This window comes from Equus przewalskii, chromosome 1 (genome assembly GCF_037783145.1).
Source record: "Equus przewalskii isolate Varuska chromosome 1, EquPr2, whole genome shotgun sequence".
Taxonomy (NCBI): Eukaryota; Metazoa; Chordata; class Mammalia; order Perissodactyla; family Equidae; genus Equus; species Equus przewalskii.
In genome coordinates, this window is record NC_091831.1 from 69841591 (window position 1) to 69859831 (window position 18241).

The window sequence follows — 18241 nt, forward strand, 5'->3', positions numbered from 1 at the left end:
GCTCGTGGAGGAAGAGGCTTTTACAGCTAAGGTAGCCCCATCCCCCCTGTGGAGACAGTGAGCAGAGAAAGAACAGATATTCACTGAGGCCTGAACTCCCCTTGGTGTTGTCTGCAAGGCTGTGGACAGGTGGGGCTACAGGGTCATAGTCAGAAAGCGCAGAATCACAGCACTGGAGGCCCTAAGGTCATGGCAGCCAGCACTCTTTTCTTCCGGAGGGACTGAAGGCCTTTGTTGGTCTGATTATGGAAGCAAAACTCTTATTTCGACCCATCCTCCCAATCCCAGAACCACTGTTAACAATTTAGTGTGTGCATTTCCAGATCTTTAAATATTAACTCAGCCATTTAATTGAGATATTTTTTACATACATGTAAGATGGACTGCAATTTCAAAGGAACACTATCTATTTCATATTATATAATCAGTATATTCAGCAAGAAGTACAAACAAATAATCTCTTATTTTATAATAATCTCATTTGTTTAATGAGATGAGAAATGGAAGTTCAAATAGTGAGTTGTCCAGGCTGGCAAATGATGGAACTGGAAATTCATTCAACCACATCCAGAAGGTTCTACTTGCTTTGCAAAAGAATCATTTGACCAGTGACAAAGAGGCTGACACATGAGCCAGGCAGCAGGGAGAGAGCCTGAGCCCTGGCAGGGATGGCATCATGCTCTCCTGCTCCCCGTACCTGGAGGATCCTCCAAGTTTGAGCCGACACTGTCTTGTCAGGATGGGGGTCCTCCGGTTTCCTGCTTACCTTGTCTTGTTCTTATGCCAATGGGCTGCTTCCTGGTTGTGCTGATGGGCCACTTCCTGGATGGCTTTCTCTGGTCTCGTTGGCCCCTGGCCAGAGAGCTATGCTCTGTCAGGCACATGGAACTGTGGAAGGATGAAGGAATTGCCATTGCTCTTGCACAGCACAGACCCTGGAGGGGACTGCCACATGGACCCAGTGACCTCTGCGCCTGCACACGTGTGGGAGGCTACAGCTCTGTCTGGAAAGGAGAAGGTACCATGTTTGTACAAGCAGTTCTACATGGTGCGGTGTGTTCAGTGCCTGCTGCTCACCTTCGTGACGTCACCATGGGTCAGACCTTCTCCTCTCCCACTCAGGCTTCAGGTATCAAATGAAGGATTGCATGGACTGGCTGTACCATTCTTTTTACCTCTGACATTCTGTAACTTATACAGTTTTAAACTTGCAACACAGCTGTTAAAATAAAACAGTCAACCTTTATAGTTATGTTTTCGCTGCCTTTGGGAGGAAATAGGTCTATTGAGTCTTCCTTTTTTTTTTTTTAATTCACATAAAAGAAAAGCTTTGGATACTCCAATAGAGGAAGTTTTGTTTTGTTTTGTTTTGTTTTCCTTTTCCTTAAAGATCAAAGTTTGTCCAGTTTTCTCTTTCCTCGGAGGAACTGGTCTTCTGGAGATGCAGGCCTGTGTCCTCGTCCCTTCCTGCATATTTCCTCCCTTCTCCTCTCAGGGGAAGAGGCCAGATGCTCTCCTTGAACTCAGTGCTCAGCACAGGTGCTTTCTCCAGAAGAGGCAGGCGGGGGGATATGCACGTTAATAGCTCAGCTGGGGGGGCTGTCACCAACCTGTGCTAGGGGAGAAGATCAGACACTGATCAGAAGTCCCTGAGGAGATCTCAGGACCTGCCACCTGCCCTCTGGTCATCTTGTAATGAGTTGGAGTCTGAGGCACCCTGTGGCCTATTCTTGCCAAGGAGAGAGATAGCTTCTGCTTCCACATACACATCTTCTCTCTCCATTTGTCTAAGCATAAGAGCTGCTGAAGTATGGATCATTTAGAGAAAGAACTTTCTGAGGAGAGCTGGGCAAAGATGGGCCAAGCTGCTTCTGAGGTGGTGAGTTCAGCATCACTAAGACATGTAATGCCACCCAGGCATTATGATGTATGAGGTAGGTCTCAGAACTCCATTCAGAGAAGACTTCATGTGAGGCATCAGGTAGGTGAGACCTCCAGCTCAGAGAAGACTAATTATTTTATTATCTTCTTATTACATTTCATTCTCATTTAACTAGCTTCTGTATTATCTTCATGAATTCCTTCCTCAGCTTTTTTTTTTCTTTTTACTTTGCAGAGCTACCGAAATAGAATGTTTATTTCAGTATTTTCAGAAAAATTTTAAGGGAAATACATTTTTAAGGCTATAAATGTTCCTCAGAGTACTACTTTGGCCATATCTTACAGATGTTGATATATATAACATTCTCAATTACATTCTCTCTTAAATAGCTTTAAATTTTTACCTTGGATTTCTTTCTTAGTACAAATATTATTTTGAAGTTGTTTTATCTTTTTAAATGTTAACCTTATTTTGGAGGATAAAGGCTATCCTTTATTCTTAGTATCTGGATTTATTTTACATATGGACTCATTATGATTAAAAATCTTTCAAATTAAGATTTTATTGGGAATAAAATACACAGTAGATTTTTATAAAATTTCCATGCATTTTTAAAACATTATATTGTTTTTGGTGAAACAATATCTTTATCTATATTTTATATCTCTAGCTATATAATCAAGATTGCTAATTTTATTATTTAAGTCCTTGGCCTTTTGTGTTTTTATTTTATCAATTTATTAAATAAGTTTAAGTTCCACCTGTTTTTGACAATTAGGGAGAGATAAATACTTATACATCTTCTCTGGTTTCCTAAACAACAGGGAATAGAGCTGGATAAGTGCCAAGAACAGTAATGGCTTTATTACGGAAAACTAATTCTGTGCCCAAGGGCAAAAGGGAATTTTCTTTTCCTTCTACCTTGAATTGAGGAAACTTGGTACTGTAGACTGAGATGACCAAGTTACCTAATCAGCTAAAGTCTGTAAATCTAGGAACAAATGAGCAGGGTGCCAACTTGGCCTCCCAGATACAATGATAAAGCTCAGACAGGTCCTAGAAACAGCAAGATAAAGCAGAATATGCCCTCTCTGCTGAATTTTTAATGTGAAGTATGTGAATGTGGTCACTGAATCCGTTAGAAGTCACTTTCTCTGCATTCCTCTGGTCAGATAATTCCTTCTCAGATAGAGACTTGCACATGAGGGAGTGGAAAGGGAAACAAGCCAGGGGCTGGAACAACTTCCTTACCTCTCTAGAAATGTGAGAAACAAGGAGATAAGCAGGATTGTATTACAACTTTGATACTCTTGTCTATCTTAGTTTTAATCTTATGTATATATGTGTTTGTGTGTGAGAGAGAGTTTGTATTAAGTAAACAACACATTTGGTTTGACATAATGTGACAGTCTTTGTCTTTCAAAAGAGAAATTTAACCCAGTAATAGTCATTATAATCAGTGATATATTTGGTTTTATTTATTCAATCTAATTTTATGATTTTTATTCAATAGACTATACCAAGAAAGCAGCAGAGTATAGTTGTTAAGAGTGTGGGCTCTGGGTTTGAATTCCAGCTCTTCAAGCTACTAGAAGGGCCACCATAAGAAAGCCATTTATTATGTGTCTAAGGTTTCTCTTCTTTAAAATTCATGTCACAGAATTGTGAAAAAAACAAGTGATTTCATATTTATAAAATGTTTAGAATAGTACTTGGCACAGAGTAAATCCTCCAGCTGTTATTGTTGTTTTACTCTCATCTCAAATTTTGCAACATTTCTTGAATTTTGACTGGTTCTTTTTTCCTCTCAGAATAGTTTGGCTTGAAAGTTCCACCTTTTATTAAGGGTGCACATTTTTAATTAATATATATCTGTTTTATATTAAGTATACTATGAATTTTCCTGTTAATTAAAGAATAATTAATCTTAAGGCACTGAGATTTATGGTTTAAAGATGCTTTGAATACTGCTGAAAACAACAATAAAACCTAAAATGGAATGGAGAGAAAATGAACAACTTAAACGGAACAACAAATTGCCACAATTTCAAACCAGAAATGAGGTAAAACATCTGCCAAATACCACGCCTTTGGGCAAACACGAGATGAATACTGTGCATGCCGAGGGGCTACACACCTCCTGGGACCATGGGCCACACACAAAACCTCTCAATTGTTATTACCACCCAGAAGATGCCTTCAATGAACCTTAGATTAACCACAGTCTAATCCACGATGGTTTAACTATGGAACCACTTGGCCACAGCTGACCCCACTCATCTGCATGGACACTGAAATCTATGGAATCCTGCATGAGGTCAAGGTTCCCTTGTGTTCATTGTTGCTGATGTATTTGCTAATAAAATCCTAGTGCTTCATTTTATTGACTTCCTTTATGTAATGAAAGAAAATCCAACACATTGCCTTTCTTTTTGACAGTTCACTGCAACAGAACTAACCCCAGTTGAGATGTGTTTGTGAGGCACCAATTTAACGCGTTCTTTGTCTTTGCAGGAAGCGTTTTCTTGGTCTGCTTTCCTAAGCGGGGTTTCTTCTTGCAGACTGCAGCTTGCGGTTCCAGAGCAGAGAAGATGTTCTTGTCTTCCATTGAAGTGAATTGATGCTCCTCCGGGAGTCTGGAGATTATCAAGATGATAAACGTTGAGGATTTGTTTCAGGAGCAGTAAATCAGATTCTCTGTGAGGTGTACATTCAATCTCCTTGCTCCTCTTTCTTCTAGAAGTGGCTAAGCCAGAGTGATGCCTTTGTCTTAGCTACTGTAGATGGAGGTGGGGAAGGATGTCTAGTCACCAAGGCCCCTGCTCCGGACCCAGAGACCTGCTGGCTTCCATTTGACTTCCAAATGTTCACGCATCCAGGGCAGCTCGTTGTATCCAAAGTCCCCCACATTCCCTCATTGGAACCGACTGGCTTCCCATTGCCTCATCTACACATTCCAATACTTTGGGGTCTTCCCTGTGCATTTACTAGGAATACACGAGGCCTTATCAGGTGAGCTGGGCCCGACTGATGCTTTGTCTTCTTGCATGTTTTCCCATCTCAGGCGAGGTGCCTGTGTCCACCCTGGTGCTTTGCTTTAGGAGTGCCTTCCAAAGCCCTCAGAGGCACAGGAGAAGGAGTTAAATTTGTGTTAATTGCAGACAGAATTAGGAGTGATTAACATAAAATATTTATTTTTCATTCAGAAGTTAATTGCACCAATGTTAGGTAGTGAATGTTTTGGAGTTTAGGTGTCTTGTAGCTTCAGTGGGAGCCAACATCAACACACATTGCTAAAAAGGCAATCCTGGGCTGCATTAATAGAGAAATGGAGTGTGGATCAGAGGAGGAGATAGCCCCACTGTCCTCTGTGCTGTCTACTTTGTCTGGAACTGCGTATGTTGAGTGTCCATTGCATTATAGAAAGTACTTTGAAAATGAATATAGGAGACAGCGACTTACATCTTGAGGAATCTAGAAACCATTCTATATGGAGAGAAGTGAAAGAATGGTCTAATCCAAAAGCGCTGTCTACTGGAAGATAAAAAAGAGGACTGGAGGGAGAAAGACTGCTGTCTCCAGATGTTTAGAGAACTACAGTGTGGTAGAGAAAACAAGCCGATTCCGTATAGACACCGCAGGGTAGAACTTTGATCTGTAGGCGTAAATTCCAGGGGACAGATTTCATTTCATTCTATCTTAACCCAGGGGCAGTTGCGTGGGAGAGCGGTTGCCGTGTCACCGGAATGCCAGAGCCAAGGCTTCTTTCTCCAGGAGCTCGGGTGGTGAGCTCCGGGACTCTTGCCTCTGAGCACAAGTGACTCTACATTTGCAGGAACAAGAGGCGATGGCGTCTCTCCCGGGGCTCCGGAAATGTGGAAGGAGAGCAGCAGGGCCAAGCTGTGCTCACGGGAGGGCCTCGCTGCTGCCTGTGAGGGATGTTTGTTCAGCTTTAAGACTCGAGTTGATGCAGCAAGCCTGGAGCTTCACCTGCAGCCTCTACTGCACTCCTCCCGTCTGAAGGGACGGCTCCAACCCCGAATCAGACAGATCCATCCGCGCCCTGAGGACAAGGCCAGCAGTGAGCAGCGTTGGCCTGAGGATGAAAGGCAGAGACTGAAGTTCTGGGTCGGAGGCTGGGCTGCAAACATGCTGCAAGGCTTTCTCTTTCCTGGGGCTCTTCCCAGCTGTGAAACCCATTCCCATGAACATTTCAGGCGCTGTCCGTCTGGTTAAGGTGAAAAGCTAAGACGGCTCCGCAGGAAGCAGCTCCAATATTTATCCAAATCCAATGGAGTCCTTTGTCCCGCCCCGTCCAGCTGAAGGGCGCTAGGGCCCGTGGGCTTGAGTTGCCACTTGTCCCTCTTGACTGACGGGAAGCGTATCAGTAAATTGGCAGACTAGTCCGACGGCGCCGAGCAGGGTTTCTGAGGCTGATACTCACACCACGGCATTGCAAGTGCCTACAGCCTTCTCATGGGCACCGTCGGAAATAAGAGTCCTTCCCGACGCCTTAACACGCAGATTCCGTCTTTCATAGGAAAGAGAAAAGCAGAAGGAAAGGAAAACTGGTGTTGAATTTACTAAAAAAATCAAGTTCCAAGGGAATCCTGAAATTATTCTCATTCTTTCCAATTAATCTACACCTTTCTTTCACTTCCATTTTTAACTTACATTTTAATATAATTTTATACTTACATAAAAGTGCACAAAAATGTACAAAGAATTCCCATATACCTTTTGCCCAACTTTACCAGATGTTAGTGTTTTATGTAACACAAGTACGATGATCAAAATCAGGAAATTAGCATTGATATGACACTAATCTGTAGGCCTTACACAGATTACACCAATTGTTCCATAAATGTCCCTTTTCTGGTCCAGGTTCCAAACCAGGTTCATACATTGGATTCAGTTGTCCTATCTCCTCAGTCTCCTCTAATCTAGAATAGTTTTACCTACACCTTTGGCAAATTCAAATCTAGAGAGGGAGAACGTATTCATTCGAGAAATACTAAGTGTTGGCTTCACTGTGCTATGCCCTGCTGGGAATGAGGGAATACCACATGGAAGAGGACAGACACTGTCTCTGCAATCCGAGGGCTCTCAGTCCAGTGTTAAACATAGACAAGAAAACCGACAATTTCCATGTGGTATGGCAATTACTGTAAGAGGAACAAAGGGGACACACAGGTTGGGAAGGCAGACACCTAAACCAAGGTGGGAAGAGGCAGGGAAGGATTCTTGGAAGAGATATTGCTGGAGGTGAAGCCCATGGGATAAGCAGGAGTTAGGCTGGGAGAAGGATGTTGCTGATGAGATCATACGGGCAGTGGTAATGGCATTGCTGAAAGCCCCGTGGCCCATGGCACCTGCTCTGTTCACTGAACTGAAATGCATTCGAGAGTCTGGACATGAGATGTGAAGTAGAGAGGCATGTGGGGGGCTGGAGAGGCAGGGAATGGCTGGATCGTGCAAAGGCTTGGAAGTCGTAATAAGCGATTATTGTCGACCATAGTGCAATGGAAACACGTTGAAAGATGTTTTGTACAGGAGTGTGATCATCTGATTTGTGTTTTAAAAAGACTACAAAAGATGATGTCGGCCTGAAGTAAGGTGAAGCAGCGGGGGTAGAGAGACGCGAACAAACCTGAGATATGGAGGAAGTAGAAAAGACAGGACGTGGCGATTGGTTGGATGGAGAGGGTGAGGGAGAGGCAGTGGTGAAAGATGAAGCCCAGGCTTCTGCCTTTGACACTGAGCAGAAGTTGGTGCCATTCTCTGTTAGAAGACACCGTGGGAGCAGGAGTTTTGAGGATGTTTTATGCTGAAGAGTTTGGCGAACTTGTGTAAAGTTGGAATGTGAGGCTGAGGTCCTCTCGACTCCCAGTCCAGGGCTGTTGATGCTACAGCATGTCTCCTAGCTCTTTTCAATCCAGCAAGCCATTAGGTGTGAAAGACACAGACAGGCAGCCCTGAGAAGCAGGCTGCATGCCCTGGTCCCTGCCCCCAGGGAGACCACGGCCAGGGGATGCCCCAGGATTGGGCAGATACTGTAATAAAGGCAGTGCAAGGAGGCCCAGGCCCGGGCAAGAATTTCTGTTGTGTCTCGTCCAGCTGGGAGAGGCAGAGGCAAGTCAGGCTGGCTCGATCTGGTGTGAGGCTCTGCCTGATGCTCCTTCCTCGTCCTTCATTCAGGATCTTGTTCTTGATCCACTGCAAGGCTAGTCTTGGATAAAAGCTGGTCTAAAAGTGGCCATGTCCAGTTCTGGCTTCAGCTCCAGGGGCTTTTGTTGATATTTATAGAGGCTGTCTCTTCCTTTCTGACCCATAGTCACCCCTGTTTGCAGACCTGCTCTGTCCCACCTGGTTGGGCTGGAAGCACTTAAGAAGACAAGGTCTCAGCTGGACTCTTCCTCTCCGTCCAGCATCGGAGAGATGGAAGTCTGCTCCCACCCAACAGTCAGTCAGCCACTTGGCAGTTCAGCTGGAGGGGGAAGTCCAGTCAGCTGGGGGCAGTTTGGCTCAACTAAATCCTCCAAGGCGGGGTGCTAAGAACAGAGGAGAGAGAACACGACTGGAATGTGAAGGACTCAGGGGAAATAACTTGCCATGCCCCAGTTTCTCATCTGCCAGGATTGTAACTGAGGAAGTGGCTGCTGTCAGGTAGCATTAATTGACATTCAAGGTCACCTGCCCATCTTCTCAGCACTGTGTCCCCTCTTCATGTCTGGGCAAACCCACCACCCACAGATCGGCACCGAGTCTGCACTCACAGGCTGATTTCAGACCTGAGAGGCAGGAATGATGGCTAGTCTAGAATGGGACATACTCCTGGCTCAGTGCGGGGTTTTTCCTACTATCAGGATGTCCTGGGAATCCAGCTCCAAGGAACTTTTGGACCACGTAGGAAGAACACAAACAAGCAGAAAAAACTTGCGATGTATTTATGGACCGAGTCAGGCTGCCACAAATGGCTGGGCAGCATCCCTGAAAAACGAGTCAGGGGTCTCCCATGCAGAATCTGGGAGCAGAAGTGAGCAGTGTGAAGATTTTTTGTGCTAAAATTTGCTTTATGTCTTGGGAAAAGAACCTCAAGCTTCTTCGATCCCCCTCTATCATGTATCCTTGGCAGCTCTGGGAGATATTTTCCCTATTAAGCAAACCAACAGCTGCTGATTTTGGCTACAGTTTGCCTTGCTTAGTTCTTGGGAGGAAAGAAGATGCTCAGCTATCCTCAAAAGCCACCAGTGGAAATCAAAATAAAAACACAGAACAGATGGGCCTGGAGGATGGAAACCCGGAGGGGGGCCGTGGCTTCCCATCCTCAGCAAAGCCGCAAACCCCCAGCGGTTGTAGAGTTCTCCTCCTGCCCAGGCCTGGCCTCCTGTGGGGCTGTGGGGTGTTCCTCAGGGCTCCTCCCATCTGACCTTTCAGGAGATGATACACAGGTAGACAAGAGACATGGCAGATTTCTATGAGGGGACAGTGAAGAAGGCACAGGGAAATTTCCTGGATCAAAATACTTCGCCCATCATCACATTACCAATTCTACCATAAGTGATTCATTCTTTTGCGTGTCAACTTCTTCATTACTGGGTTCTGATCTGAACCAACTAAAACAGCAGTTAACCTTTGTATTGTTGTTTCCTATGTGCCAGGCCCTCACTAGTATACAGATTTGCAAGGTCACACTTAATCCTCACCTTATTCTTGTGCTGTACCCATTTTACTGATTAAAAGTTAAGGCTAAGAGAAGTCAAACAATTTAGTCAAATTCAGAGAGTTAGTAAGTGCCATTGCTGGTTAGTCCACCACCAAAAATACTAAAAATGCTTAAATACCAGGATAGATTGCCTCCCTGAGAAGACTGACACCATTCATTCAATACATAGAAATATAAGTAGAAGCATATGTGTATGGCAGACTTAACCCCCAGCAGAAATATACATCCATCTACTCCTCAGTCAAGGAGACAAATGCAAAGATGGCCACACAGCCAAGAATTTCTAAACATTGGAAGAAAATCAGCATCATCAGAGGGACATGTCAAATTACATTAAAATTACATTGAAATTACAAATTACATGAAGAAGATATTGCTGTAGGAAACAAAATTTAGAGCATCAGGAAATTCTTCAGAATAAGTATAGTTATAATTAACATATAACATTGCAAAAATGGATGAGAGTATTTCATATATAAATGAAAACAAAACCTTAGAGATCTGCAGAAAAAATAAGATCAATGAAATAAAAAAGTGAGTTAAAGAACAGAATTAACACAGCTGAAAATTGAATTTGTAAGATGGAAGATAGCAACAAAAAATAATTTCAACGTGAAGCCTCAAAGACAAAGAAATGGAACGTACAAACGGAGACAGAGTGGATTTATCCCAAAGACTTCCAAATTCTGCCTAATTGAACTTGCAAAAGGAAAAACATAAACAAAACAGAGAAGTGAAGGGAGGAAATAAAAAACAGAAGACACAGTTTTCAGGAATGAGGACGAGCTCTCAAATTGAGACAGTCCACTGGGTGCTAGTTATGACAAATGTAACAGACAAGCCATATGCACACAAGGTGGTGACAGTTCAGAAAACCAATGACAAGAAAAGTGTTCTAAAGGCTAACAAGGAAAAACTAAAGAGACTGTAGATTCTCTATGAAGGCAGGAGCATCAGTTTGGAATCAGATTTCTCAAAAGCAAGAGAGGATTTCTGAAAGCAATAGAGCAATATCTTCAAAGTGTTGAACTAGAATTCTATTCCAAGCAAAAACAAGGAAATTAAATATAAGGTAAAAAATATTTTTAAAGCCCTTTAAGGACTCAGAAAATTTACCAATCAGAAGCTCTATCGGAAATTTCTGGAGAATCTATTACAGCAAAATAAACTAAAAAATATTGGTAATTGAGTTGAGGAAGACTTGGGATATGGGGAGTAGTACTTAGCCAAAAAAAATAGTTATTATTTCTAAATAACTATTGATTTTAGATATAATTAATGTTAATAAAAAATGAAATCCATTTTCCTTAAATGATTTCAGAATAGTTCAGATCACAGAAGAAAGGAAAACATTTATATTTTACAATCTCTATTAGAGCTTTTATTCCAGCCTTTTGAACAAGGGGGCTCATGTTTTCATTTTGTACTTGGCGCCATAATCTATGTAGACACATCTGTCACCCACACAGGAGACTTGAGATTTTTTTTGCTGAAGAAACTGAAACAAAGAGGCTCCATATTTGGAGACATCAGGCACATAGGAAAATTGGGTGAAAAGAGGAGAATTATGTGAGCTGCTAACAACTGATTTAGAGATACCTCCAGACCCCCACTGCCAAGGTGGTAGATTGCAGGGTCTTTCGCTGGAACAACCAAATCATTCAGGGCAAAAGACCTGCGCATCCTGACATTTGAAGGTCACTAACATCGTTGTTGGTTGGCTGTCCCCTCAAGCTGCTGTGGAACTCTCCAGTATATAATCTCTTCCATGCACCTATGGCTAGTTCCAAGCCATTTTCATCTCCGCCAAAGGAGATGCTATATCCAGGGGTTAATGAAGCATTTCTATTTCCCCTCCTGCCTTTTAATTGGGGAATTGTATCCATTTGCATTTAAGGTAATTATTAATTAACATGTTGTGCCTCAGGTTCTGTTGGTTTTCTTCCCAACATTTGTCACAATGTACAATTACTTCACTGTCATTGACTTATGAACTTTTTTCACACCTATCTTCCCATAGGCCACAAGCTCCCTGAGGACAGGAGCCATCCCTGTCTTGTTCATTGCTAGATCCTCAGAATCTCATGCTGTGCCTCTCCAGGATGTCTCTGAGTAAACTGATTTGAGTGAACAAATGTGAAAGGACTTAGTAACCTGTATACTGATGTGAGCAAAATGGTAGCTTCTTATTACAGGATGGATAGAGAGCAGATTCCAAGGAGGCCTGTGATTATAAGATGCTGATTCTAAGACAGTATGAATGACAGATATGCTACCTAGGTCCCCATACCCTCATCAGCATCCTGGGAACTGTGAGGAGTCAGACAGGATGAGAACTGGGTGATTTCTTAGCTGGAGTGGGGCAGAAGCAAAGGCCGATATATCGTTCTTTTCTCTTCTCCCCTGCCCGACCCAAGCACAGTGGGACCTATGAAGTTCAGCTTGATTTTGAAGATTCTTATTCTCCCTTGCACTCCCAGACCTTTCCTTTATCTCTGGCTCCATCCCTAGGAATAAATTTCTTGGTCACACTCTTCAATCAGGTTCTCCTAGAGAAAGGACCCAGCTGCAGGAATGATAAGAACCAGACTTCAAATGGTTTTCCAGGAGCTGAGGGAAGTAAAGTCTTTTCCTACAGTTTCTCCAGCCATGGAATTAAGGAAAGGAAGTGGGTCATAGAGCTATAGCAGTGTAAGGCAGAAATCCAAGACTTCTCTGGGACTCCTGGGAAGGCCTCTTTCCCTTCACACAGAAGCTTCCCTCTGCTTTCCATGCGGAGCCTGGCTCACCTCATGAGAGGCTCTGTGTGGAGACACCAGTGGCATTTTTCACTTGAGTGGATTATTCTGAGGAAAGACATAGAGGAAGAAAATTTAGCCCTTTATTTCTCTTGTCTCTTTGGGCAATGGCAAGAAATGCTGCCTTTAGACCCTTATTTCATCCATGAGAGTTGCCTTTTCCATTCAGGAGTGATTCCTGCCTCTCCAAGCAGCTGTCGCCCTAAGTAGCCACTTGATTCCCAATCACCTGAGCCTGAAGGTGTCCTGTGGCATCAGCATGCCTATGTGCATTGTCCCTGGTCACCATCAGTGCAGCATGAAAGAGCACGGGCAGCGGGAACATGCTCCCCGTGTCACAGCCTGCCTTCCACATTATAAAGTTTGAGGACAGCTTCCTACCGCCCAAGGGGGAAGCAGCACAGTCCGCCAGAACAAGGCAGAGCACGGATCATCATTGTACCCAGGATCACCTACACAAAGTTGAAAAGAGAAACTCTGTGTCCTGCAACAGTGCAGACAACTCAAATTCATATTCAAGATAAAAGCTAAAACAAAAGCCATGGGAGACCTACTACTCTCTAGGTAGATGGTGCCTTTCCGGCAGACTTCAGCCTCCACTGGACACTTCGCAGGACCTACTCCTGCCGATCAGCTCAGCCTGGACCACCACGAATTCAGGACAAGCTGGAGCAAGGAGACTTCCAGGCTTCCTCTGCAAATGACGTCACTGCTCAGGAACTAAATGGAGCCACCTCCCTCTGGTTTCTCAAAGCAGTTTCTCTGGGTCCCTCACCTGCCGCTTTGTACTACTTTAACTGGATTTTTTTTTACGTTCTATTACCTGATAAAAACTTTCCTATATCTTATTAATATCCTTCCTACAGACTCCACGTGGAATTTTAAAAATTATATCTTGACTACGTTTAAACAAGGCTTGGCTCATGGGAGGCATGAAATACATCCACGTAAATAAATGAGAGGCTCAGCACTCCAGGCTTCTGTGTCCAGCGCCACCTCTGACTGTTCCAGGCCACCGAAGAGATCGCCCAAATTCCTTTTTCTGAGGAGAAATGATGCCCAAGTACATATTCAGACTCCTCTAGGGGGCCTCACTGGATAGAGGGGTAGAACAAGGCTGAGTCTTGGTTTAAAAATCAAAACTTTAAAGACTCTGGAAGGAAGTGGACTATAAAGCAATTCAGTTTTCTGCAAAATTACTGTATTGAATTTATACTGATCAACTTAGTGAGCAGGAGGAAGAAACTAATATTCATTCTAAAGTTACAGAAACAAGCTTATGTTCACCTCGCTTATTTTGCACTACTTCTTCTAACCAATCTAAAGGGTTACTTTTATTTATTTTAATTTAAAATGCCTTTATGCATTTATATGGCAAATAATACTGCCTAACAATGGTATTTGACTTTCAGTCTGGTGAGTGTAGCTAAGAAATTCATGTCTCTTTTGTATAACACGTATTGAAAGATAGGAAAAGTCAACTTAATAGATGTTATTAACTAATTCACACATATGCCACAGCTGGATAAATGGTTCAGGTACAGATGAGCAGTCAGTGTGGGTACGTGATGGGCAGGTGACATTCTGGGTGCTCTGCAGGGTTTAACACAGAAGATTTATTTCCACTGATTTATGCTAACAACTTGCTCTCTGTGAATCTTTAAAGTAACCAATTCCAAATCTTCTAGCTCTTGGAGAAGGGTAATGCCTTTGCAAATTTTTCCCAACTTGTTGCTTTTCTAGCTGTGTTTTTCAGTTGCTGCTTGTTCGGTCAAGGTTCAGTTGCTTTCAGGTCTTCTTTAAGCTTCTTGAACTTTTCCTCTGCCTCCACACTCACTGAGACACAGGACTCCCTGATCTGCGCTGTGGGGCAGGCATAGGTGCCGAATCTTGGTTCCTGTCACTTCTTGCTTCCTGCTTTGCAGCTTTCTTAGCCTCATATTTCCTTTGATTTTCAAGGGCTGCTTTTGATAATGGCTTATCATTTCCTGGTTGTGATTTCTTATTCTGGGGTGATTTCTCCTCAGGCAGCTTGGAATTGGTGATTGGTTTATTTCTTAAAGCTGAGAGTCTATCAACCATTGCAAACTTAGGTTCCTCACGGGGCGCTTCACTTGTAACTGCTTGGGAAGCTATTGTTTTTGCTGGAAATAGTCCATCCAAAAATGGTTGCCAGGGTAGGGCTGGCATAAGGCCTGTACCCATTATTAGTGCCCAGCCTGGAAACATGCATGGCAGTTAAAATGTGCTCCCCCTCTGGTCATTGAGCAAAATATGTAGGATCAGAGGCTAATGGTCGACAAACAGGTTTGTATTTTTTAACATCCCATGATTGCATTTGTCCCTTATATTTCTAAATCCAGCTACCATTAATGTATGGCCACGAGGACCAAATAAGCTGCATTAGAGCACCAGTTCCAAATTCAAACACAGGACCACACTTCAAGTTGAAAATCGTTGCTTTGACAGGCATAAAACTCTAAAGGGTATAAAACTCAGTAGAATTAGAAGTCTAACTCACATTATAAATGGGACTATGTTTTGGTAATTGAACGAATTACAGAACTTTCTCCATTTGTTGGTGTGGCATCGCTCACTGTAGTAGGAAGTTCCTGTCTTTTCAAATCTGTTGTAGCTATGACAACACAGCAGTAGCTTTTTCATTCCATATTGTCAGAAGCTTATCAACCTTAGAGGAACAGTTGTTGACTAAAGCTGCGTGAGGTCCTCTAAAGTTGAGCAGAGGTGGAACCTAACAAACGAAGGTGCACCTTTGCTCCTTGGAACATAGACAGGCCCCATGTGCTTAAGTGATAACACACAAGAATTAATATTTTGGAAATGCCAACTACTTGCAATTTTATTAAAATTGTTTTTTAAAGAAGTGAACTTCCTTGTTAGCATTTCAGGCACAAATAGTTTCATCATCTGACTAGGATGGATACCAATTTTTCATTGTTTCTGGATGAAAGACTTTAGGAGGTCCCAGTTTTAACATCATGGAGTTGCAAGTTGGGTCTCCCAGGGGCACATGTGTAGGGGGAGTGTAAGGCTTCTATGTTGCCAGAACATGGTTTTGTTTTGGAGATAATTCAAGTCAAACTGCCTTTGGAGGTTAAAGGAGTGTAGTAATCCTGTGTTAGTGACATTGATAATGTTTACTGTTTTTTCCCTTGCCTCAGCAAATAAAGTGTCACCCTCACTAAAGGTGTAGACTTTGCAATTTTCCTGTGGTTCCCTGTGCTTTATGTAAAATATGGTGGTACATTCACTATAGAGGGTCCTTCTGGGACCTTGAAAACATCGCTACCTCTGAATCCATGCCCAAATCTGCCAGAGGTGGCTGGATGGCCCCATCTTCCCCTGGAAAACAGTTACATTCATTTTCAATGCCTCATACTGTCGTAAATCATTCTACTGCTGCTGGGCTTCTTATCTAACTTGGAAGAAGTCAGTATTTGGGTCCTCTTCTCACTGCTGAAAATACATAATTCCTCAAGGAGTGCAGACTTTTCTTCTCCAGTTTCTCTTTGGTCATGCCAATAAGTCCAGGATGAATATCTGAGCAGCAGGATCTTGGAGCCCCATCCAGTGCTTTCTGTCACTGCTTTATTGACAGATGGCTGCAGAAAGCACCACTCAGTCTTTAGTGGGGGTCTGAATGAACAGAGTGGGAGTAAAGACGTAAGCTGTGTGGACCAGTGCACAACACCCCCTGTGCATGTAGAGCTCACATCGAATTCACGCTCACCTACAGAGGAGGCCTGTCACCATGACTTACATTTCGGCTCCTTCAGGGCAAGGAATAACATCTAACCTTCCTTCCCCACCTTCCAGCCTGAGTCTTCCTCTGGTATCCTCATCTCAGGCTCAGGAAGGGTCATTGCCATGCGTGATTTGCTCAGTTCAAAGTCCTAAGAGTTTGGCTAGATTCTCTTCTTTCACTTCCCTTCCACAAAGAACCCATGATTGGATCCAAATATGCCTCACACTCCTCCACATGTCTCCACTTGTACTGCCACCCTCTGTGTAAAAGCTCCATCTTCTCGTCCTGTCTCCACGATGGCCGCCAAGCTGTTCTCTATGCTGCCCCTCTTCCAATCACATACCACACAACAGCAGAGCAACCCTGCAGACATGACTCTGACCCACTCTCTCACAGTTTACAGCTCTAGAGCACTGCCCATCACATCTACAATAGCTCCAGAAGCCTCTTACTCCCTTTTCCTCCAGCCTCACGCCAAGCCCCTCTCTGCCTTGCTCAGTACCCCAGCCAGCCTCCCTCCAGTGCTGTGAACACACATGGCCTTTCCCACCTCTGAGCTTTGCACTCTTCTCTAAGCTTGAAATGCTCATTGTGGCTTTTTATGTGACTACTTCCTCTTTACCTTGCAGATTTTAGTGGAAATATCATCCTTTCCAAAGTAGCCTCTCCCGGGTAATGTCTACCTCAATGTCCTATTACTTCCCTCTCAGTCATTATCCTTCTTAGTTGTGTGTTTGTTTGTCCACTTTCTCTTCCCTAGCAAAATGTAGTCTCCATGAGGGAAAGAAGCTTGTTGGTCTGACTTACCACTGATCCCGGTCCATAACACAGAACCTGGAACCCAGTAAGTACTCAATAGTTGCTTGTTATATGAATTAATTTCTGTCTCTTCCCTAGCCCTCAGTGCCCAACATGCTCAGTCAATAGCTATTGAATGAAGAAAAATAGATGAATGAATTGATAAATGCGTATTTCTAATGTTAATCCCACTTCACATGCCCTCCAAGCATGGTGTAGCTGAACCTGAGCACGATAGTACTTCCCCATCTTTCTTCCTGGTCCTGTTCATGCAGCAGCATTGTTTATAACCTCGTCTCCTTTGATCACTTCCAGGACAAGAATGAATCATATGTAGGTGGAAGACATCATGATTGTGGAATCCCGAATATCTTCCAGCTCGACTCTTTCACTGGAAAAAAGGAGCCTGAGGATGGGGGGCCCTGGACGAGAGAGAAAGTTCTGAGTTTCCTTGTCTGTGGTTTAGACTGAAACGAAAGTGAGTCCCTGACCTGGTATTCCCCCTGACTAGGTCTCCTGTTCTTGTGCATTTTCTCCAGGGAGAAGTGCAAAAGAGGAGACCACACCAGGAAGGGCACAGCAGTTGGAGAACTCTGAATCCACTGGTCTCAGGCTCTGGCCTCAGAGTCTAGGACCAGAGCCACCTGGAAGTGGTCAAGTAGTTAATCAGAGAAGCCATAGTGGCAATGGAGATGGTGTGAAGATGTAGAGAAGAGATTTGCCTCAACAAGCCACCAAGACCTGCCTCCAGATTTGCCTTTTGTCTTCTGTTCCAGGGCCTTAGTCTCTAACCCTGGCCATCCTCAGCATCTTTTGGAGAAGGCTTCTCCTAAGACTGACTGTAAAGTAGGACATGTGCCTTCAGATTTGACTCCCACCCCTCAGGTCCCAAAGACAAGCCTGGATGAGAAACAAAGAATATTCCCCTGGCTTTCTTTTTTTTTGAGGAAGTTCAGCTCTGAGCTAACTACTGCCAATCATCCTCTTTGTGCTGAGGGAGACTGTCCCTGAGCTAACATCCGTGCCCGTCTTCCTCTACTTTATATGTGGGACGCCTACCACAGCGTGGCTTGCCAAGCGGTGCCATGTCCATACATGGGATCCAAAACAGCCAACCCCGGGCTGCTGAAGTGCAATGTGCACACATAATTGCTGCACCACCAGGCCAGCCCTCCCCTGGCTTTCTAGAACCTCTTCTCCCCTCTGCTAAGCACTTGGCCCTGCCCATGGAAAGAGCTGTGTGGGCACTCTAGGAAAGTTTGATATTCATA

At 43.7% G+C, this 18241-nt stretch overlaps 1 long non-coding RNA gene and 1 pseudogene across 1 annotated transcript; one reads left to right on the top strand and one right to left on the bottom strand.

Annotated features, from left to right (window-relative positions):
• Positions 1-1936: 1936 nt before the first annotated feature.
• Positions 1937-4262, top strand: LOC139073571 (uncharacterized). Its single transcript, XR_011522543.1, has 2 exons — positions 1937-1981; positions 3815-4262. It is a non-coding gene; the product is annotated as an uncharacterized lncRNA (long non-coding RNA).
• Positions 4263-14145: 9883 nt separating this feature from the next.
• Positions 14146-16545, bottom strand: LOC139083601 (eukaryotic translation initiation factor 2A pseudogene; annotated as a pseudogene).
• Positions 16546-18241: the final 1696 nt, after the last annotated feature.